At 36.4% G+C, this 22,593-nt stretch overlaps 1 non-coding gene across 1 annotated transcript; it reads left to right on the forward strand.

The window, feature by feature from the left end:
• The first annotated feature begins 249 nt into the window (after window positions 1-249).
• Window positions 250-356, forward strand: LOC112534733. Its single transcript, XR_003078998.1, has one exon. It is a non-coding gene; the product is annotated as a small nucleolar RNA R71 (small nucleolar RNA).
• Window positions 357-22,593: the final 22,237 nt, after the last annotated feature.

A 22,593-nucleotide genomic window follows, 5' to 3' on the forward strand; every position in this document is an offset into this window, starting at 1 on the left:
CCTACTCATGGCCTCTAGCTGCGCAATCACAACTACCATAGGGTCTACCGTATGGATTCCACTCCCTTTGACTCGAACCTTCTATTTGGATTCTGCCACTAGTAGTTCGTGATTACCATATCCTTAATAAGATATATAGCTTGCTCAGGAGTGTTATTATTTAGTGATCCACCTGTTGCATTGTTAATAGACTGTTTACTTGTGTAATTCAGTCCATTAAAGAATGTATAAATTTACAGCCATAAAGGTAAACTATGGAGTGGACAGCTCCTTAGTAAATCCTTGAAACGTTCCCAACAATCGTAAAAAGTCTCATTCTTTTACTGAAGAAACCCAGCTATATTATTCCTCAACTTAGCCGTCTTAGAAGGTAGAAAGTATCTCTCTAAGAATTTCTCAGCTAACTGATTCCAAGTCGTGAATGTCCCAACTGGAAATGATTTCAACTACTTCTTTGGCTTATCCCTCAACAAGAATGGAAATAGCTTCAATCAAATAGCATCATTTGATACCCTATTAATCTTGAAGATATCATAAATCTCTAAAAAAATCATCCAAATGGATGTTTGGATCCTTGTTGGGTAAACCATCAAACATGCAAATGTTTTGCACCACTTGAATAATGGTGGACTTTATCTCGAAGTTGTATGCTGTAACATTTGGCTTAACAATACTCGATGTAGACCTATTAAGAGTTGGACGTGTATACTCTTGCATGGTTCTCTCCCTAGGTGGAGCTGCCATTCTTAACTATTTCTCTTCTTGGTTTGATTCTCCTTCTTGATTATGATTCTATATCTCCGCCACCATTTTGGCTAAAGCTTATTCTCGTTCTTCTCTTTGATGCTTCCTCAAAGTTTTTTCTAACTCTGATTTGTAAGCGAATAGTTCTGTCGAACTAGCTCGGGTTATACACTTATTTAGGTACCTAGAGAAAACATAAACACAATAAAGATAAATCAAATAAAAAATAGAAACGCCAAATCACTAGCTTGTGAATTACTAATAATATCACAATATAAAAAAGTCTCTGGCAATGGCACTAAAAACTTGATGCGCATTATTTGCACACGGCAAAGTCCACCGATCGTATCAAGTAATATAATGATGAATAAGAGTATCGTTCTACTAGAGACCTAATTATGAGTACTATCTTCAATCTTACACTAATGTTTAGCAATCAAAATATTATTGGGTGTAATAATATTTAAAAGTAAAATAATCTTAAAACTAAAGATTAAAACAATTGGTCAACTTATCAAGGATAAAGTCTATTTAGGTAGTGAATCCCCCTAATAAATTAAGTAACAAACAACAATTAATTCAAATAAAGAGTTGAGTTGGAATTCCACAAAATTAGGTTTAAACCTTTCTTAAGTGATTAAACCCCTGATTCCTAAGATAAAGGAAATGAATCTCTTCTTAAACCCACTCACTTAGATCATTCATTAAGATTAAGGAACTATTGAACTAAAGGATCTTGTAGATCTATCTTTAGTATCCCAATCAATCCTAAATCTCTAAGATGTGATGATTAATTCATAAAAAGTTATCTATAATCAGTTTATGAAAATAAATCTCAATCAATACGTCGACTTATTAATTAAAATAGATAATTAAGCAATCAAAGGAACAAAACAACTTATAGAAAAGATTAGTTGTATTAACTTTGAATCAATCCATACAAAACAAATTAGGGTTTATCAAAATTCAAATAGCAAGAAAATTAATTCCTAGACATCACAATAAAGAAATAAAGATTAGGAAAAAAGATCTCAAACTAGTAATAGAAGAAGAAATGAAAATCTTCAATCTTGAAAAGCAATGAAGGAAATGATGTTCTTCCTTGAGAAATACCAATCAAAATCCTGAAAATGAAAGGAAAATAAATTTTTTATGTGTTTCTCTCTCTAGAAATGAAAATATGATGAAACTCTCTAAAGAAAACCTAAAAGTTCTTTTAAATAGTGTTCTTTTAAGAGCCATACGTGGGCCATACGGGCATGTCCTCTTCCCATGTCATGTATTGGACAATCTGCCATTTTTTCCATCTCACACGAGAAGACCACACAGGCGTGTGCCTCCCGTGTCTTGCATTCCTTCATTCTGCCATTTTTACACTTCACACAGGAAGTTTCTTCTCGTGTCATGCCCATGTGACACTCTTGTCCTTGATGATCAAGTGCTCATTGGCTAATTTTTCTTATATTTTGAAGCTAAAACTTCCTCTTATCATGCAAGCTTGCCAATTACTTAAAAAGAGCTGAAAACAAACTCTAACAAATAAATTAAACTCAATTTATGGTTAAATCGAGGTAAAACAAGATTCAAACGTAAGTGCTTCTAGCACTTATCAGCTTCCTCTTCTAAGGCCAAGTATAAAATCAACGATTTTCCATCCTTTGGCAGCTTTAGTACTGGCGGCTTCATTAGATACTCTTCGATCCTATCAAAGGCTTTATGACAGTGTTCATCCCAAACAACAGCTTGATGTTTCCTTAAAAGTTCAAATTTAGGATCACAAACCATTGTGATCTTGGAAATGAACCTGTTGATGTATTATAGACGTCCTACAAATCCTCTGACTTCTTTCTCTGTCTTTGGTGCTAGCATTTCTTGAATAGCCTTTACCTTATCCGAATCAATATCTATTCCCTGTTGACTTACTATATGCCTCAACAGCTTTCTTGATGTTACTCTGAATATACTTTTCTTTGGATTAAGCCTTAGTTTATATCTTTCCATTCACCCTAAGAACTTATTAATACTTTTCTTTGCTTGATTGGCTTGATGTGCGAATAGGTTGGGATGTGTTACTCCGCTAACTTTATATTTAACCCTAGCATGTCGTAATAGGATCAAGCAAATACTTGTTTCCTTTTTTTCTATTATTTTCTCTAATTCTCTCATTCCTCATGAGTTATATCATGAGCTATCACAATGTTCCTTAAATTTTCATTTGTGCATAAATTAAATGAGTCAATTTTTATGTGTCAGCACCCATTTTCTAGATTTTAAATATCAAGGGAAAAACAGAAAATCCTATGATGAGAGTTACCACTTTTTCGGGTTTTGGGAGGCAAAGGACAGGCGAATCTAAGGCTGGGGTCAAGGTTAATCCAGCTGGAATTAGCTTTTTGAAATCAATTTGGACCTAATTGTTAAAAAAATTAAGTTTGAGGGTTAAAACAATAATTTTTACAAGATCAGGGACTAAAGTACAAATTTCAAAACTTCCTCTATAGATCCAATCGTTCTTTATAGAACTAATTGGATTTTGACTCCCCGGCGTCATTTTTTCAGATGATTTTACGTCCAGATACAGATTCTAAAAGGTTTTCTTGACGATGATCATTGTTTTATCGATAATTACTTAAATTTAAGATAAATAAGTAGAATATTTATTGATATTTCCTTTCTCTAGGGTATTTTTTTGAAATTATACCTCTATAAATAGTAAGAGGTGTTTAGGGTTTTGAGGGGGAGGCAAGAATTAAGATTCGACCGTAAGTGAAATCAAAAGAGAGGGAACACTGAAAAAGAAAGAAAAGAAAGGAAACCAAAAGAAAACAGAAGGAATTTCACTGACAATCGTAGTTTATATTCGAAGACTCAAGCCACTTTAGGAAGAGTGATTTTAGGAAACAAGCCACTTAAGAAAGAGCACTTTTAGAAACTCTTTTTTTAATCGACAAAAGATTTCACAAAGTTAGATCCAGCTCTGTATTCCTACATACACGGTGACAACTTGAGGGTTTCTTCCACCATACATCTACATCCATTATAAAAAGCAGTTATTTTCAGTCCTTTTGTTTTTTATATTATTTGTTCTTAGAAGCATGATTAGGATTTTTACCTTTGATAAATATGATTAGATTAGGTCTTCATTAATATGCATAACAATATGGTTTTGAATATGATATTAGGAATAAGGGTTTTTATATATGATATTTTGCCAATTAGAGTTTTCGATTTGATTAAAAAATATTTTATAGGGTTAATATTTAGGTCCATTTATTAATGAGATTTAGTAATTAAGCCTAAATAAAACATGATTCTTTTTATTGCAATAACCTTTTGTTCGTTTATAAAATTTCAGGGTTTTAGTGATTTAGGTTTTTTAGCTTATGTAATTTCTATTTTGTTATTTTTATCTGTTTTAGCTCATTCTAATGAATTTGAACATATGTGCATGTGAAAATCGCATATGGAGTGTGAGATTGTACTGGCAAACGAAGGAAAACCGATAAAAATTCACCCTAGGACTATAGAGTCGATCGTCTCAATATAGAGCCAATTGCCTTTATATTGTGCCGATGGGCTCTTCATGCCTAGCCAATTGGCTGATCAAGCTGGACACTTTATTTTTATTTTTTTACATATTTCAATGTATTCTCAGCCTCTGTATAGTTTTAGGTCATTCCGGTTTTGCAATCATAGTTGTAGGCATGTTGTAATAGTTAGGGTTTTTCTTTCTGCTCTATTTTCTTTATTTTTGTTTATTATGTAAACCGAATGCATGATTAAGTGATTGATTAATAGACATGGGCCATATAGACTTAGGACTAAAAATTGATCCAACATGAATTTGATAGTCTAATAGGCTAATCCACCTTAACTAGGCCTAAACCCTAAAATATAATTAGACTAGCGGGCTTTGGCATGTTTAGTTAAGGTTTGAACTTCATTAGGGTTGAGATCACAATGAATGAGTCTTCTCATAACAAGTAGTCCATTAGGCTCAAAAACTGGAATCCAAAGAGCATAACATGTAATTATGCTAGAATATATAATTGATTAATAAGTTAGATTAATACCTTAAAATATGGGCTGGGCTTGAATAAAATTGGCTAAACTTAGGTGTATTTTGTGTTGTTTTGGCATGCCTGTGTATAAATTGATTGTATTTATAGGGAATACTTTGTTAAACAATAAATTTAAAAAATAATATATACAAATAAGGAAGTTGGCTTATGATCCATCTTTAGACTCTGTTGCATAAGCTTCCTTATGGAATCTAAGAAATGCCACTCTTCAGTAAAAATGTCCCGATGATTACCTAGGTGGCGACTCCCATCTTCATGCTAATTTTAGTGATTAGTTAGCATGTTCCTGATTACGTTAAAAAGCCTTATAGTGTCGTAGTCACTAAAGACACTTGGGTGCACAGCCGAAACCGTCGGCCACAGTATGGAATTGATGTCAAACATACACATATCATGATTATTAAAATGCACACACTACCATCAAGAAAAAATCTAACAAGTAAGATTATCGTTCATACTGTTGATCTCTGAAATAAAATAAATATCTTCCTCATAAAGATTGGATGTTATTACATCATCATAAAAACATCTAACAAGTAAGTAAGATTATTGTTCATACTGTTGATCTCTGAAATAAAATAAATATCTTCCTCATAAAGATTGGATGTTATTACATCATCATAAAAAACATAAATAATTTGCTCCTCTATTAAAGCAACTAGCTTTTGTTGATTCAGTTTCTTAGGTGGAGCAACGAATTCTTCTAGCTTCAGCTCCTCAACCTTGCTGGTGATCTTCTCTAAACTTCCTTGATGCTTAACTCAACCATCGCGTCGATGATTAGACTCTTGAATATCTCAAATCATGGCACCTCAGACCCAGCTATTATAATAGGTTCAGGCACCCTAGAGTAAGTCTTGTACTGCTAGACAAATACGTTTTTAAAACCTTACCCTTTGGTCTACCCTCATCCTTATCCTCATGGTAACCCAGCCCGTGCCAAGTTTTCTAACCTCTAAAGTCTGGCAGCTCTGCAATAACCTATTGATTCTTTCCTAGCCCCATTCCAGGCATGAAATTCATCTTCTTGAATATGCTGGCTACTTTAGGATCCATGTAGTCTTCGTAAAGAACAACCACCTGGAATCAAATAAGGGCTTCCAACTCCTACATAGCTTCTTGTATAGCCGAAACAACCTTACCACCTTCAATAGTCGCAATTTCGCCTTTATGAGGAAACTTGACCTTGTAATGCACAATGGAAGGAACTCCTCATAAGGCATGGAACCATGGTTTTTCCAATAACAGTGCAAATATTACTGAAATGTCAAAGACAATGAATTTCACCCAGGATATGATAGGACCCATCTTCACCAGTGCTGAGGATGTTCTTTCACATCTCTCTTTGTCTTATCATAGGCTCTTATCACCATATTTGATGGCTTCAGGTCTTTCATAGTCATCCCGAGCTTAGGGAGTATATGAGGACACACATTGATGGTTGACCCATCATCTACCATCATATATGGGGTCCTTTTCCCCTTAACTTTTGTTGCTATGTAAAGAGTCTTGTTATGGTCCCTTCCCTCAAGTGGTAAGTCTTCATCCAAGAAAGTGATCATCTCGATGGTCTTGTTAATTACTGGTAGCCTCTGTGCTAATGCTTATACTAGACAAGACCTGGATTAAAGCCTTTTTGTGATTTGATAAGGTTATCAGCAGTTCCCAGATGTCGATTGTGTTCTTTTCTTTCTTCAGCTGTTCTAATAACCTATTATCCCTTTCAAGAGCTTTCTCGATTTGCCTCAATTCTTGAACCCTCGTGTCTTTACCCACTAACTCTATTTCTTTGTCAGAGTCGCTATCTTCTTATATATCCATTGCCTCGTCATCTTGGACCTCACACTCATCTCTAGAACTGTACCAGATATCTATAGCCATGACTAACTTTTTTTCCCTTCTTTTTAAACATCCAAAAGACAAGGCTTATAAGCTACTTTGTCATTTGACCCCTAGCCACTTGGCACAATGTTTTTAATTCAGATGCTAGCCGAAGGAGGCTTCGAATAGCGAACATTAAAATCGAATTTGCTTAAGGGTTGTCCCAATAAATCTTCACATTCATACTAAGGAAGTTGCAAAACTTGCCATTCTCCCTAGTCAATCAAGTCTTGAGTCTCGTGCCTGAGATGGTTGCACTAGTTCGTCCCATGCCTGAAAGCCTAGGATTATCCATTTTAGATGATGGAACACCATAGATAGTGGTGCCCCCAGCTAGGTGAAGGTTCTTTGTACGCTATCTAGCTTGGTTTATGGTTCTAGCTCAAGTCGAGGTATGTCCTTAAAAGAATTCATGACCTCTTCTTCACTAAAGTCAAGGGTGATCATGGACACTTGGTTTAGTAGTGGTGTGTTGTTGTAGTTTGGCAGAGGGTTTCTTTTAGTACTAGGCTGGTCTGGGTCGATCAATTTTCCAGCTTCAATAAGGTCTTAACTTTCATGTTTCAGTAAGATCTAGTTATCTATGTGATGGCCAGGTGCTTAGTGGAACTTGCAGTAGGTGTTGAACTTATAACTAGGTGCATTTACGTCAGGTAGGTTTTTTAGGGTGGTTGGTTGGAGCAAGCCATTCTACACTGATCTCTCAATAATTTTTTAGAGAGGTTGCCTGAAGTTGGAGAACTTTCTCGGTTGCTGGACAACATTCACATCCAGAGTTCTATTCCCTCTAGCCTAATGATTTGGCCTTCCACCGGTTTGCTCATTCTTCCTTTTGTCATTCTCGATTTTCTCGACCTGAAGCCCATCATATACAAGTCCATAAAAGTCTTCAGGTTCATCATTTAGTCTTTCGACCAACTAAGAAGAAAACTTTGGACCACCATACGGACTTGGTCCATTTTAGAAGGCTTGTTCTTAGTCAACCTGGCCTTGTTTCTCCACCTGGTCAAGTAATCAGAGACGTATTCATTCAGACTTTTGTTGGTGGACTTAAGATCACTATTTAAGACTTCCAACTGAGTATTATAGTCATATTGCTTAATAAATAAATTACATATATCACGCCATTCAGCTTTGACAGATTTCTCCAAACCATGATACCAGTTTACAGCAAGTCCTTCTAGTGACAGCACAAATAGTTTGACAATCTGGGTCTTACTCAACTATATAGTTCTCATGATGATAACATACTACTTTAGATGAACCTTCGAATCTCCAGTCTTGTTGAATTTGCTTGTCTTAGGCATCCTGAACTTCGCAGGTAGCTTGTTCTCACTAGTTGATGGGTGCTACTCGTGTTAGCTACAATCTAAGGCAGTGTACCTATCGATGCAGTCTAGCACTAATGGCGAGTATCAAGGTCTTATTCCTCAAGAAAGTGAAAGCCCAGAGTTACTCCTTTGTTCTTTGTTATATTAACCTAAAATTAGCGATAAATAATTTCTAAACTAACTAATAGCTACAAGCTAAGTCCTAAGGAAGATGCAAGAGTAATTGATAAATGAAATAATTAAGACAAGAAGACAAACACAAAGGAATCTAAACTAATTAGCAATCAAACAAAAGATAAAGGATCGGATAGTGTAATTATGCTACCCGTGGATGAATTCTTAACCAAATTCGGTTTCTCTCTCGAGATAACCGAATTCCTAAACCTAATAACCTAAAGTTGGAATCTCTTCCTAACGATTGATTCTTAAATTAGCATTAAGCTTTAATCCACCTCTATTAAGCTTTGTTAATTCTTAATCCAGCTAGTTAATTATCCTTATCTCTAAGCGATTATTAACCAGTTCTTGCTATTCAAAATTTCAATTGCCAAATGGACTTCTCAATCACACAAAGCAATTTAAACACACAATTCACAACGTCTCATGAATAATGCATTATCTTATTAATACTGAAAACAAGAAGAATACAAAATTAACCCAAGCAATCCAACAATATAATATCAAGCCAACATAGTAAAGAAATCCCAATGGATTAAATCAATCTAGCTAATCATGTTCATTATCAAAATCCACAAGAATTCAATTACAACAATGAGTAAAAAGGTCGAGAAAACCATATTACTCCCTTGGATGAGAGTAAACAGCCCTAATTCCTCTTGCTCAATCTTGAATCGATCCTTATTTCTCTTGGTCAATTTGAAAACCAATCAACGAACCTCGCCCAATCTTCAATCTTTAAAGGGAATCCGATTGAAACCTTGATCCAAGTCTCCTTTTCTCTTGGTTTCAGCTCAGAAAACCCTTAGAGAGAGAAATATTAGGGTTTGGGACGTTCTAATCCTAGCCTCCTTCTTTTTTCCCCTCTTCGTTCTTTTAATTAATTCCCCCTGTCGCCGCCAACACGGCCGTGTTCTTTTCCGTGTTGGGGACACGGGCTGGTGTCCCTGGTCGTGTTACTCTCTGTGGCAGTGCTCCCTAAGAACTTCTTTTTCGTTGATGTGTGATGCACCCAACATGGCCCGTGTTTGTTCTCGAGTTGGGAACACGACCTGTGTTTATGCCCGTGTTACGAACACGGCTAGTGTTGAGACCAACACGGCCATGTTCAGCTTCCTCATTCTCGTACTTAGCTCGTTTCAGCAGCTTTGATGTCCAATTATGCTCCAATTCTTCCCTTTTTCATTTTTTGACTCCTTTTGGACCTAATGCACACAAACAGACGCATAAGGTGAGTGTTGGTACCAATTGATATCCAAATATCCATAAAATCGATCTTAAAAACCCCATTTAGATGTGTGTATTTTACGCACATCAAATAACCCCACATTTAGCTCATTGCTTGTCCTCAAGCAATCAAAAGTAAAATAAGGAAAATAAACCACTAAGGAACAACACAACCAAGATGCTAATAATTCACAAAATACTGTCTCAACGAAATTATTCAGAACCAACTCCTCACCAGATTTACTCTAAATCACTCAAAGTGTTTAAAGGGTAGTGTTTAATTGCTCAATGCATCAACTACTGCCTTACTTACTATATGCTTGCTCTTAAATCTTACTCCTACCACTCATGGAGAGTCAACAACCATATCAAGAGGTCTTTATAAGGGTTGTAATGGGGATTAGGTAAAGGTAGGTAAATTTGGTCAGAGTTGAACCTATGGTGTTCTGCAATGAAATACATGACCTGCACACAAGTCACAATGATCACAAGGGGTAAACAATGGACAGTAGTCCAAGGGAAATAGGAATCAAGTCAAAATGTTTAGCTCACTTACTTTCTTTTTTTTCATCACCTTTCCCTCTTATTCTTTTTTTCTTTTCTTTTCTTTTTCTTCTTTCTTTTTTTTCATAAGGGAAGAACATTCACATAATAGAGTGAATTTCTTTTTGGATTGAAGTAAGCTGCTACAAGATTCCAACGCTATTCCCAAGATAAAAATCCCCAATAAAAATAACTCATACGCAAAATCATAACCCAAAGCAGAATAAAACTAAGTGGCTAGAATGAAAAACCTAAGTGCCTCTATCATACCAAAGTGTTAAATTCTCCTTGTGGTCCTCATAAGCATTACCGAGCAAGTTCTAAAAGTAAAAACAGTAATCGGCACTCTCAACAAGAAATAAATACAAGCATATAAAGTGTATGCTTACAATTTAGGCTCAATTTCTCATAAGTGTGCTTTTGAGTAGGTTCCAAACAAAAATCATCAAAACAAAATTAAATAAGCCAAAGCAACTTAGTGTAAAACTCAAACTAATTATCTTACATTCTTCCGCAAAACTCAACACTATCGGTTTTACTCGATCACATGGACATAAACAGGATTTCAAAAGCAAGTCACCAATAAGAGCATCGAAACAAAGTGAAAAATTTTCAAAATTTTACAAAAAATTGCACAAAGAATAAACAAATAATTGAGATGGAATAAATGAAATGCAATATTTACACTAGAAAAGGATCTGAATTTCATATACAAAATAATAGAACATGAAAGTAAGTATATATTGATATCACCACCCCACACTTGAAGGACACACTGTCCTCAGTGTATAAAATATATGAAATGAAAAAGGAAAAAGAAACTAATACTGCCCTAATTATGGCTCCGGAGTGAAAAGAGGTGCATCAGTATACTGTGGCGTATCGTGCGCTCGGGCCGGTCCGTGGTGGAGGAGTGGCTGCTCTTTGAGGATTGGAAGTAGTGTCACATGCAGGAGCTGGTGGATCAGCAGGAGCAGCGTCAATAGGAGGCTCGTCAGGCTGTTGTGTTGAAGGGTGCTCAGTCGGAGAGGGAGGGCCAACTGGATCATCCGCTAGAGGGATGTCAAAATGGCTCTGCTCTGGAACTCAGCTCTATGGACAGGCAGGTGCAAAGTCTGTAGCAAAAATATCATCAAACATGTCATTGGCCATAGAGGCCTCTAGCCTACCTCCCTGCTCAATCAGGGCTTGAAGCATAGCCCTCTGCCTCTCAAACTGAGCCATCATCTGGCTCTGAAACTCAGCCTGACGCTGTAAAAGGTCCTGTTGAAAAGCCTCTTATCGAATGAAATGCTAATGCTGCTCCTCTGCCAACCTCTGCACTCTAAGCTGCAGCTCTCTAAACTCAATAAGGAATACTCCTAAAACAACTGATGAACCACCAAAAGGAGCTGAAGTAGACGGTCTGGAGGAAGACTCTGGAATATCAAAAGAAGGTGGGATATCCTGTGCACCATGGGCTTGTGGGGCAGGTCACTCCTCTCTGAGTGCTACCAAGAGAGCATTCCTCAGTCTATACTCCGGTCCTAGCAGACCCTGCCTACGAGTCACCATCCCCATACTAACCATCTGGGGAAGTCCCAACGTTTCCATCACCCCCAGCTCTGTCAGATGTGGTATCGCCTCCTCCAAAACTCCTAAGCTCCTAGCCAGTAAAGTAATGTAAGTCCCAAAACAGAAAAATACCTTCTTTGAGTTGTTGCAGAAGGCACTGATTTGTCTGGCCAATAAGTATCCCATATCGACGGACTGGTGCTGGTGCATGTTGTAAAGTATAAATAGGTCCGGCTGGGTAACTACACCACCACTATCTCCTCTGCCAGTGATGGTCCTAGCCAGTAATGCATGCAAGTACCGCAGTCCTTCAGGCAAGTTAGACGCCTTGGACTAGCTAGCACTGTATCCCGCAGTGTCATCAGAAATCTTGGCCCACATCTGCGGATATGACACACCAGGCGTGTGTATACAGCGACTGTAAACCTCTCCAGCTGCATCCTCCTCAGTCCACAAGCCTAAGTGTACCCCAAACTGCTGTACACTCATCGTGAAAGTCCGTTTTGCTAGTCTGAAACTGATCGCATCCGGTTATTGGAAGTCCCGCAACTGGCTTTATAGAAAGAAAGTGATGGCAAACTCCACAGTCAACTCCCTATATGTTGGTTCAACAATGTCAAAGAAATGTTGAAATGGGGGCGTCTCAAGATATTGGTACATTGCAAGTCCAACGGTCTCCGATCTTGGCAAGTCTATCCTATGCCCCTTTCCCAAATCTTTGTGCCTCATCGATTGATATCTCTGCTCAAAGGTGGGCTGCCCTTGGAAAAGTAAGAATCGATGTGGTCTAATTTGGCTCGAACTAGTCTAAAGACTGACGATCGAGAGGAAGAGGAACCATCGGTCCGCCTCCTCTTGTAAACTCCTGATCCTCGTCTGGTGGACATGGTACTTGAAAAGGAAACTTTTAGTACTAAGGATCAAAAAAATTCTGGCAGCATAACGGCATAAAATGAACAAACCAAACGATTTAACTTGATAAAATTAAACTGCTCAATGTCCTGCAAAGAAAATTTAATCCACAACACTGCTAAGCAATGCTAACCAATTAAATTTGCAATTCATCCATATGGAGTTTACTTCACCATAATCCATCACAAGGCAAACCAACATGCTAATATAAAACAGATACAAACAGAGTCGACTATCTATGACAGAGCCTATTGTTTAGCGGCCGAAAATAATAATAAAGAGAAAAATAAGGAATTAATCACAATCATAAATAATGGTAGAAAAGAAAAATGGAAAATATGAGCAAGTTAAGTATATAAACAACATTAAAGAAAATAAAAGAAAATCAAGCACAAACATGAATGTAAATGCATGCACCAAATAATAAAATAAGGAAATAAACAAAAAATAAAAAAATTAAAACACAAAATTCGAACACAAATAGAACATAAATTCGAACTAATATCAAAATAAAATAATGGAAAATGAAGTTGGAGGGTACTTACTTGAAAAACGCAATATCCAAAACCTTCGAGATGAGAAATAAGAAGTGAGAGAGTAAGAGGGGAGATAATTGCCAAACTAATGGGAGAGTAAAATTTTTGAAGATTTTGAATGAAATGGTACATATAGGCAGTGTGCGGAACATGCCCGTGTTCGCCAACAGGGGACGTGTTCATGAACACGGTCCGGATATCGGGCCGTGTTAAGCGAATTAAAAGGTGTTGACTTACCAATTTTGAGAACACACTCGTATTACGGACACGGTCTTGGACACGGGGACGTGTTGTGGACACGATCGGGCATAAATTCTCGTGTTAGCTTCTGTGAACGTGTTCATCTTAGCTTGATTTTCTTCAATTAGAACACGGGCCGTGTTAATGAACACGGGCTTGAACACGCCCGTGTTGAGCTCCAAAAAAATGCAAAACTTGCGATTCTCAACACTTTCTCACTCTTTCTCACCTGCAAAACTAATAAGTCCTCACCATAAATAAAACTTAACAAAAACCAACTATAAAACCTAATCAACTAAGTTCACAATGCAAGGGTAAAGTATTCAAATTGAAAAATAGAATTTGGGGTGCCTCCTAAAAGCGCTTCTTTTTTATGTGATGAGTCTTCTTAGCTGGACTCATGGTGAAAAGCAAACGGTGGGGATTGACGACCATCCATCCTTCTTCCGAGCAAATGGCTTCAAGTATCCGCTTAGAGGGATAATCGTCGATTTCCTCTTCCTGACTATCAAGCAAGCTGCCAGCATGATGGGTAAAACTCGCTCCTCGTATAATTGAACATAATCATGATGCTCTAGGGGCTCTTCCAATTTGAAAGCTGGAGTTTCAACAATTGGAAGGATCGACGGTTGGACAATTTCTTCAGGGGTGTCGATGGTTTTCTTTAGTCCTTGGCTTGGTTCACTTGCTAGAAGAAACTTTAGCTCCTCCAAGACTTCTTCATTGGATAACTCGTGCTCATCTTCCATCATCGAAGGGACTTGTGGAAAATCTATCAACAATTCCTCTAACTGCAACTCAGCATCATCAACTGTACATTCTTGTTGATAGTCTTTCAGAGGAATCATGTTCGCCTCTTCCTTTTCTGGTTCCATCTCCATGTTCAAAAAGTCGTCCTGCAAAGAAGCATCATCGTCAAACATAGTAGATAAACCAGAAAAATTCTCACCTGAACGCAAAGTGACGGCGCTCAAGTGTTCCTCGGATTCAGCAGCGTTTGATGGAGTTCCCAACTGCTCTTCCGCTAGTAACTTGAAAATCAAGCCTACTTGATGCTCTATGTTCTCAATCGAGGCTTGTTGATCTTCAAGTATCCTCTCTGTTTATTGGAATCTTTCCTCGAGACTTGTAATAAACCTCATCATCAGCTCCTCTGACACTAACTCTTCACCTTGAGTTGATGATGCAAGATTAGGCTGCTGAAATTCTGGTGGTTCTTGGCCATCTAAGCTCCATCCAAAGAGTGAATGAGTGCTCAACTCTTGATTGTAGGTGCTTCCATACGACTCATTTTGCCAACTTCCCGTATAATTCACCTATTGATAATTATAAGAACAATGAGCAACATCACTATATAATGGACAATCATTACTCAAATGTAAACCATAACAAAATTCACAAAAAAATTGAGATGAAAGGATAGGAGTAGAGAGTTGATCGGTAGCTCTGCAAAATGATTCCACTCAAGCTTCTAAAGATGGATAGGTATCCTAATTTTTAGCACTCTCTTGGTTCCTAGTCCCATTTTCCAATGCATCATACAAAGAGTTTGAGTTTAGCATTGAACCTCCTTATCATTCACTATCTGAATCATTAACTCAACTAAATAAATATATACAAACAAAACAAAAATAAAATAAAAAAAATGGCTAAATTAACAAATAGCAAATTTTACTCTAGTTTTCAAACATTCCCCGGCAACGGCGCCAAAAACTTGATGGGTGCTACTCATGTTAGCTACAATCTAAGGCAGTGTACCTATTGATGCGGTCTAGCACTAATGGCGAGTATCAAGGACGTATTCCTCGGGAAAGTGAAAGCCCAGAGTTACTCCTTTGTTCTTTGTTATATTAACCTAAAATTAGCGATAAATAATTTCTAAACTAACTAATAGCTATAAGCTAAGTCCTAAGGAAGATGCAAGAGTAATTGATAAATGAAATAATCAAGACAAGAAGACAAACCCAAAGGGAATCTAAACTAATTGGCAATCAAACAAAAGATAAAGGATCGGTGAGTCTAATTATGTTACCCGTTGACAAATTCTTAACCGAATTCGGTTTCTCTCTCGAGATAACCGAATTCCTAAACCTAATAACCTAAAGTTGGAATCTCTTCCTAACGATTGATTCTTAAATTAGCATTAAGCTTTAATCCACCTTTATTAAGCTTTGTTAATTCTTAATCCGGCTAGTTAATTATCCTTATCTCTAAGCGATTATTAACCAGTTCTTGCTATTCAAAATTCCAATTGCCAAATGGACTTCTCAATCACACAAAGCAATCTAAACACACAATTCACAACGTCTCATGAATAATGCATTATCTTATTAATACTGAAAACAAGAAGAATACAAAATTAACCCAAGCAATCCAACAATATAATATCAAGCCAACATAGTAAAGAAATCACAATGGATTAAATCAATCTAGCTAATTATGTTCATTATCAAAATCCACAAGAATTCAATTACAACAATGAGTAAAAAGGTAGAGAAAACCCGATTACTCCCTTGGATGAGAGTAAACAGCCCCAATTCCTCTTGCTCAATCTTGAATCGATCCTTGTTTCTTTTGCTCGATTTGAAAACCAATCAACGAACCTCACCCAATCTTCAATCTATAAAAGGAATCCGATTGAAACCTTGATCCAAGTCTCCTTTTCTCTTGGTTTCAGCTCAGAAAACCCTTAGAGAGAGAAATATTAGGGTTTGGGACGTTCTAACCCTAGCCTCCTTCTTTTTTTCCTCTCTTCATTCTTTTAATTAATTCCCCCTGTCGCCGCCAACACGACCGTGTTCTTTGCCGTGTTAGGGACACGGGCTGGTGTCCCTGGCCGTGTTACTCTCTGTGGCCATGCTCCCTAAGAACTTCTTTTTCATTGATGTGTGATGCACCCAACATGGCCCGTGTTTATTCTCGTATTGGGAACATGGTCTGTGTTTGTGCCCATGTTGCAAACACGGCCAGTGTTGAGACCAACACGGCCATGTTCAGCTTCCTCATGCTCGTACTTAGCTCGTTTCGGCAGCTTTGACGTCCAATTATGCTCCAATTCTTCACTTTTTCATTTTCTGACTCCTTTTGGACCTAATGCACACAAACAGACGCATAAGGTGAGTGTTGGTACCAATTCAAATCCAAATATCCATAAAATCAATCTTAAAAACCCCATTTATACGTGTATATTTTATGCACATCATTAGTCAACACTAATTCCTCGAAATCGTAGGTCGGGTCCAACCCTTTGATTTTCAGCATACCTTACATCTTGTCAAGTCTAGCGCTTAAGCCCCTTACAGCTTCATTAGTGGCAAAGGTTGTTTCTCTTTTAGCTTGGTCTAACACATACTCATCAAAATCCTAAAAATTCAGAGGAACTCCCATTCTAGCAGGGTCTTTAGCATTGCAATTGACAGCAGTAGCAGTGGCAGCACGGGTTGTAGTAGTAGTAGTTTCAATTACGACTACAACTTGGTCAATAACAGGAGGAGGATTAGCCCGTGCAAGCAGAGCTATAAATAGGGCTTGGTCATAGCCGTCCCAGCCAAAATCTATTAGAGTTCCTCCCGGATCACACCCCTAAGATTATCGATAATGAAATTTTTAAGAATCTCAACATCCTGCACATTAGCTCTTTTATTGGCCATTTCAGATGTAGCTTCAGTCTTACTTGTGGAAGCTTGATGTCTTAGCTTTTTAAGAAGCTCTAACACAGTCCTGATTCTTGGTGAGATTGGTATGCTCTCCAGCCTTCCACTATCTTGTCTTCTATAACAAAAAGGAGTATGTATATGGCTAAAAGTAAAAAGGTTAGTATGCTCCGTTGTAGTGTATGAGATGCATGATGCACGTGGTACACACAAAGAAAAAAGGAAAAGGGTTAGCACACACATTAATATACAAATTATTCTTCCAACCTTATTACTCCCGCACAAGGTTCATGGTGAGTCTTTCTTCCTTAGGATTTTGGATATGGGCTTTCTATTAGTAGGGAATAGTAGGCTCGATGTGCATGCTATATTCTCTAAAAGCAGATTTAACAAACAAGTTGATGTTTTTGGTATAAGCATGAAACTTGCACATTTTGTACCTGGGGCCTTATTTCACACGTTCTTGGGCCAGGGCTTTCCAATATGTGGACTTTGAATACTTATAAGGAGAAACATCTCAAATAGCAAGAAATAGGATTCTTAAGGGAGATTGCTATTGTCATTACCATAAGCTAAATCTTAGGTAATGATGAAAGGCTCCTAAAAGTAAAAAAGTGTTTTTCCTTAGCTCGTCTCCCACTCAAAGGTCCATGCGACGTAGGAAATTCACTTATTACTTATGAGTGAATATTAGCCAGTGTCGCAATTTTAGGGTTTAGTGGAACTAAAGAACCACTAATTAAAGCCATCGAGGCTATAGGGACCAATATGCACAAACTGTGAAAGTACAGTGATGCAAGAATCACTTGTTAAATAATAAAATTAAAGATAAACATACAATGGAATCAGCTTCTCTTATCCCGAGCGGAGTTGCCACCGTGGCCGGCGATTTTGGGCGCGCACCCAACTATTTCTAGCAACTACGGTACTGCAAGACTTTTCAACTTAATTAGTAACATGCTAACGAGTCATAGAGACTAGTGCGGACACTTTTACTAATGAGTGACGTTTCTCAATTCGTAGATGAATCTGGAAGTCAACTTGCTTATTTGTATATATTTATTTTTAATTTTATTATTTAATGAGATATTCCCTATAAATGCAATATAGATATTTCTATATATCACGCACTACAACATGTAGTATCCATTCAAATTTAGCCCATTTTATTAAAACCGAGCCTATACTCAAAATTATTAAACTAACTTAGTAATTAATTATATATAAGACCCATATAATCTAAGCCCAATTAAAAATTATGCTTTAATTTCTAGACTTTAAGTTCCACGTTATAATTAACATGGAGCGAAGACACGCGCAAAACGACTATTATGATAAGGACCAAATAAATATAGAAATACTTATTATGCAATTGATGTATAAGGACGAACTGAAATAAACTTGTATTGTATAGGGACTAAAATATGAATTTGCCTTTTTTTTAAGGAATTTCATCAAACATGATATGTGCATTACACAATTGGCCCACATTTAAGTACATTTCAATCAAAACTAATGGTACAAAAGGGTATCATTTGAACCATGTACAAGTCAATTTCATGTCAGAGCGCTTGTCTTATACTCATTCCTAGTAACAATAAAATGGAGATTTATGTGGTCCAAAATAACTAGTTCAGGAGGCTATAAGGACCAAACAAAAGTTCAAGTAGCCAATTGATTATTTTCAGAAAGTTCAAAGGATCACGTGTGCATTCGGTTGTCTTCTTTTAACCCATGCAAACTAATTCCATGTCAGAGCGCTTGTTTTACATGCATTCCCAGTAATAACAAAATGAGATTTATATGATCCGAAAGAATTAGTTCAAGTAACTATAAACACCAAAAAAAAATTCAAATGGCTAAATGATTATTCTCAAAAAGTTCAAGGGGTCGCATATGCATTCAGACCCCTTTAACGAATAATTTATTATACTAAATTAATAAAAACAATCGAAAGATTTTAAACCTCCAACATTCATTCATAAATACTCAAAGATCGATATAAACAAAACAATAAGATCCCAAAGCTAATGCCTCAAAATAAAAGCAAATGCAGATTAAAAGAAAAGACATATTTAAATGTGCAACAAGATTAAAAGCAAAACCAGATTAAGAGTAGTCGTTTTGGATTACATACCTTGTGTATCAAATTTTTCCATTGAGCGAGATTGGAAAGGAGGAACCGGCGTTGAGCAAAATGGGCTTAGTTTGATTGCAAAGATTATCTAAATTCAAAAAGAAAAATAAACCCTAGAAAGGAAATGAAGATAAAGGATTCTAGAAACTAATATTTGCAATTAATGAGGGTGGCAGAAGTATAACAAAAAATGGTTCTCGTATTTAGAGTAAAGAAGGAAAAATTTAAAATATCTAGTAATTAGTCAAAGTGGAACAATTTACAAAGAAAATTATAAATAAGAGAAAGAAAAAAAATAATAATATTAAAAAATGCAATGTAAACATGGCTTATTTTGAATATCTAGTAATTAGTCAAAGTGGAACAATTTATAAAGAAAACTATAAATAAGAGAAAAATAATAATATTAAGCAAATGCAATATAAACATGGCTTATTTGGATTAAAAATTTGACCAGAGATCACATATAGGACTCAAACTTGAGTTTTCATGATGATTTAATAGTGTATATGCCACTAAGCTAGTGGCCTAACTCTAATAAGTTATAGCAAAAACCATATGGAAGTAGATACTGTAATCTTATGCTTTAATAGGTGGATCTATAAAATTCGAACTCGGCGATTCCAATGATTTAGTGTCCAGTTTGCCAGTATGCTAGTAGGTTTAACTATGTTAATGGATATGTTTGCAGAAATGCAATCGAGGTGCAGAATCATATGATTACTAGCTAGTTTGGCAATGAGGTATGACCTTCATGCAGTAAGCCTAGGAAACATAAAAGTGCAAAAAGGGTTTAGTAAATGGACAAATCCTATTGAAGCAAGTGATGATAAATTACTGAAAAAAGAGTTAATGTGTTAGATCAAATTGTGATCAATTAAAAACCTTATAGGCACGTGATGATAAATTACTAAAAAAAAGTTAATGTTGGATTTTGATAGAGTAGAGATCCAATCATATCTCACTACCTCCCATCTAATAGCTTATCTTTTTCATTTTTGTCCAATTTAGTTGATGTAATCATTAGTGTGTTTTGGCTATTTTGCATACCTCCATTCTAAACTTCTTTAGAAGCTTTTTAGTATACTTGAATTAATTGATGAAGATGTCATCCTTGCATTGCTTGATTTGCAATTCTAAGAAGAAAATTCCACATTCAAAGATTCATTAGTAGCACCAAAAACTATATCATCAACATAAATTTGAACAATTAAAGTATCATTTTTATGAGTTTTCACAAAGTGGGTTATGTCAACCTTCACTTTTGAAAAACTATTTACAAAAGAAACGCACTAAGTCTTTCATAGCAAGCTCTGAGAGCTTATTTTAAACTATATAAGGCCTTAGTTTAAAAACATGGTTTGAAAATTTAAAGTGTTCAAAATCAGCAGATTATTTAACATACACATCTTCTTCAATAAAGCCATCTAAGAATGCACTTTTGACATCCATTGAAAAGAGTTGGAGATTCATGTGACAAGCATAAGCTAATAAAATTTAATTGCCTCTAATCTTGCTATGGGAGCAAAGCTTTCATCATAGTAAATGCCTTCTTCTTAGTTATATAGTCTTTGGCAACCATTCAAGCCTTGTTACTAGGGATGGAACCTTGCTCATCTAACTTGTTTCCATAGACCCACTTATATCCTATATTTGGATGATCTTTAAACCTAGGAACAAGTTCCCAAACTTTGTTTCTTTCAAATTGGATGATATCCTCTTGCATTGTAGTCATCCAACAGTCAACATTAAAAGTCTTACCAATGGTCTTTAGCTCAATTTAAGAGGAAAAAGTAAGATTATTATCTAAATGCTTAAATTAAGATCTAAAATCTACATCCTTTAAAGGATCACCTATGGCAACTTTTTTGGATGTCCCTTGGGTTCCCTCCACTTCTTTAGAAGTTCTTGAGATATGCTTCTTCTTAAGGTGGTGGAGAGGGCTTACTATCTTGAGGTTGATCTTGAGAAGTTGATAAGCTATTTATGTAGCTACAATCTAAGGCAGTGAACCTATCGATGCAGTCTAGCACTAATGGCGAGTATCAAGGTCGTATCCCTCGGGAAAGTGAAAGCCCAGAGTTACTACTTTGTTCTCTGTTATATTAGCCTAAAATGAATGATGAATAATTTCTAAATTTCCTAATAACTACAAGCTGAGTTCTAAGTGAGATACAAGAATGAATGGATAAATGAAACAATCAAGATAAGAAAGCAAACCCAAAGGGAACCTAGACTGGTTGGCAATCAAACAAAAGATAACAGATTGATGAGTCCAATTATGCTACCCGTGGACGAATTCTTAATTGAACTCGGTTTCTCTCTCAAGATAACTGAATTCTTAAACTCAAGATTCTTAAATTAGCATTAAGCTTTAACCCGCCTCTATTAAGCTTTGTTAATTCTTAATCCGGCTAGTCAATTATCCTTATCTCTAAGTGATTATTAACCAGTTCTTGCTATTCAAAATTTCAATTGCCAAATGAACTTCTTAATCACATAAAGCAATCTAACCACCACAATTCACAACGTCTCATGAATAATGCATTATCTTATTAATACTGAAAGTAAGAAGGATACAAAACTAAACTCAAGCAATCCAATAATTTAATACTAAGCCAACATAGTAAAGAAATCCCAATGGATTTAACCGATCTACCTACACATGTTCATGTTTAAAATAATTAGGAAATCAATTACAGTGAAAGAATAATGAAAATGAAACATGTAGACTCCTTTTCTTTCAAATTGGATGAACAACTCCAAATCTGAATCTGTACTACGATTGATCTCCCCAATTGCCTCTCGATTTGCTCCACTATTATTTTACACTTGGAACCTTGCGATTCTGGGGTTCTCACTCTCTCCAACTCCCTCCCGAACTCAGTACTCTACAAAGACCAAACCAGCCACTAAAACTCTCCTCCTCCTTGCTTTCTGTAGCTCAAGAAATCGCTTTATATATATATCGCAAAGACACCGAGTCAGTATAAACCTTTGGATCTTGCAAGTTAAGTTTTCTTCCTGGTCGTGCCCCCGCCGGTGCTGAGCCACAAAAACTGTGGCCAAAACTCCACATTTGAGGATTAAAGGCTAATAGTTGGTCACGGCCAAAGTCCAGGCCGTGCTGATCAGCACGGCCTTGACCTTGGCCGTGCTCAATGTTTGACATGCGAGCCCTTATCCAATTTTGATAAATTCCCGTCCATTTTCGCACGTATTGATCTATAATTGCTCAAACACTGATGATGGTCCTATAAATTCTCCTGAAATGCAAAAAAACACAAAATACGGATGATCTTAGAATAAAAGCACAATAATTTCTAAGAAAATACACAATAATATGCAAGCAAATATGTGTAAAACTATGCACATCAGAAGTCCCTTCAACTTGATTTTCTACTTCATTTAGGCCAAGCTTTTTAAAATCACCTAGAATACGATCCAAAGAACTTTTTCCAAGATTAAGAGTACTAGATTCATCAAATACAACATTCATAGACTCTTCAATAACTATGGACTTCTTATTGAACACCCTATAAGCTTTCAACCATGGACTCATCAAGAATCTTTCAG

This window comes from Ricinus communis, chromosome 3 (assembly GCF_019578655.1).
Source record: "Ricinus communis isolate WT05 ecotype wild-type chromosome 3, ASM1957865v1, whole genome shotgun sequence".
NCBI lineage: Eukaryota > Viridiplantae > Streptophyta > Magnoliopsida > Malpighiales > Euphorbiaceae > Ricinus > Ricinus communis.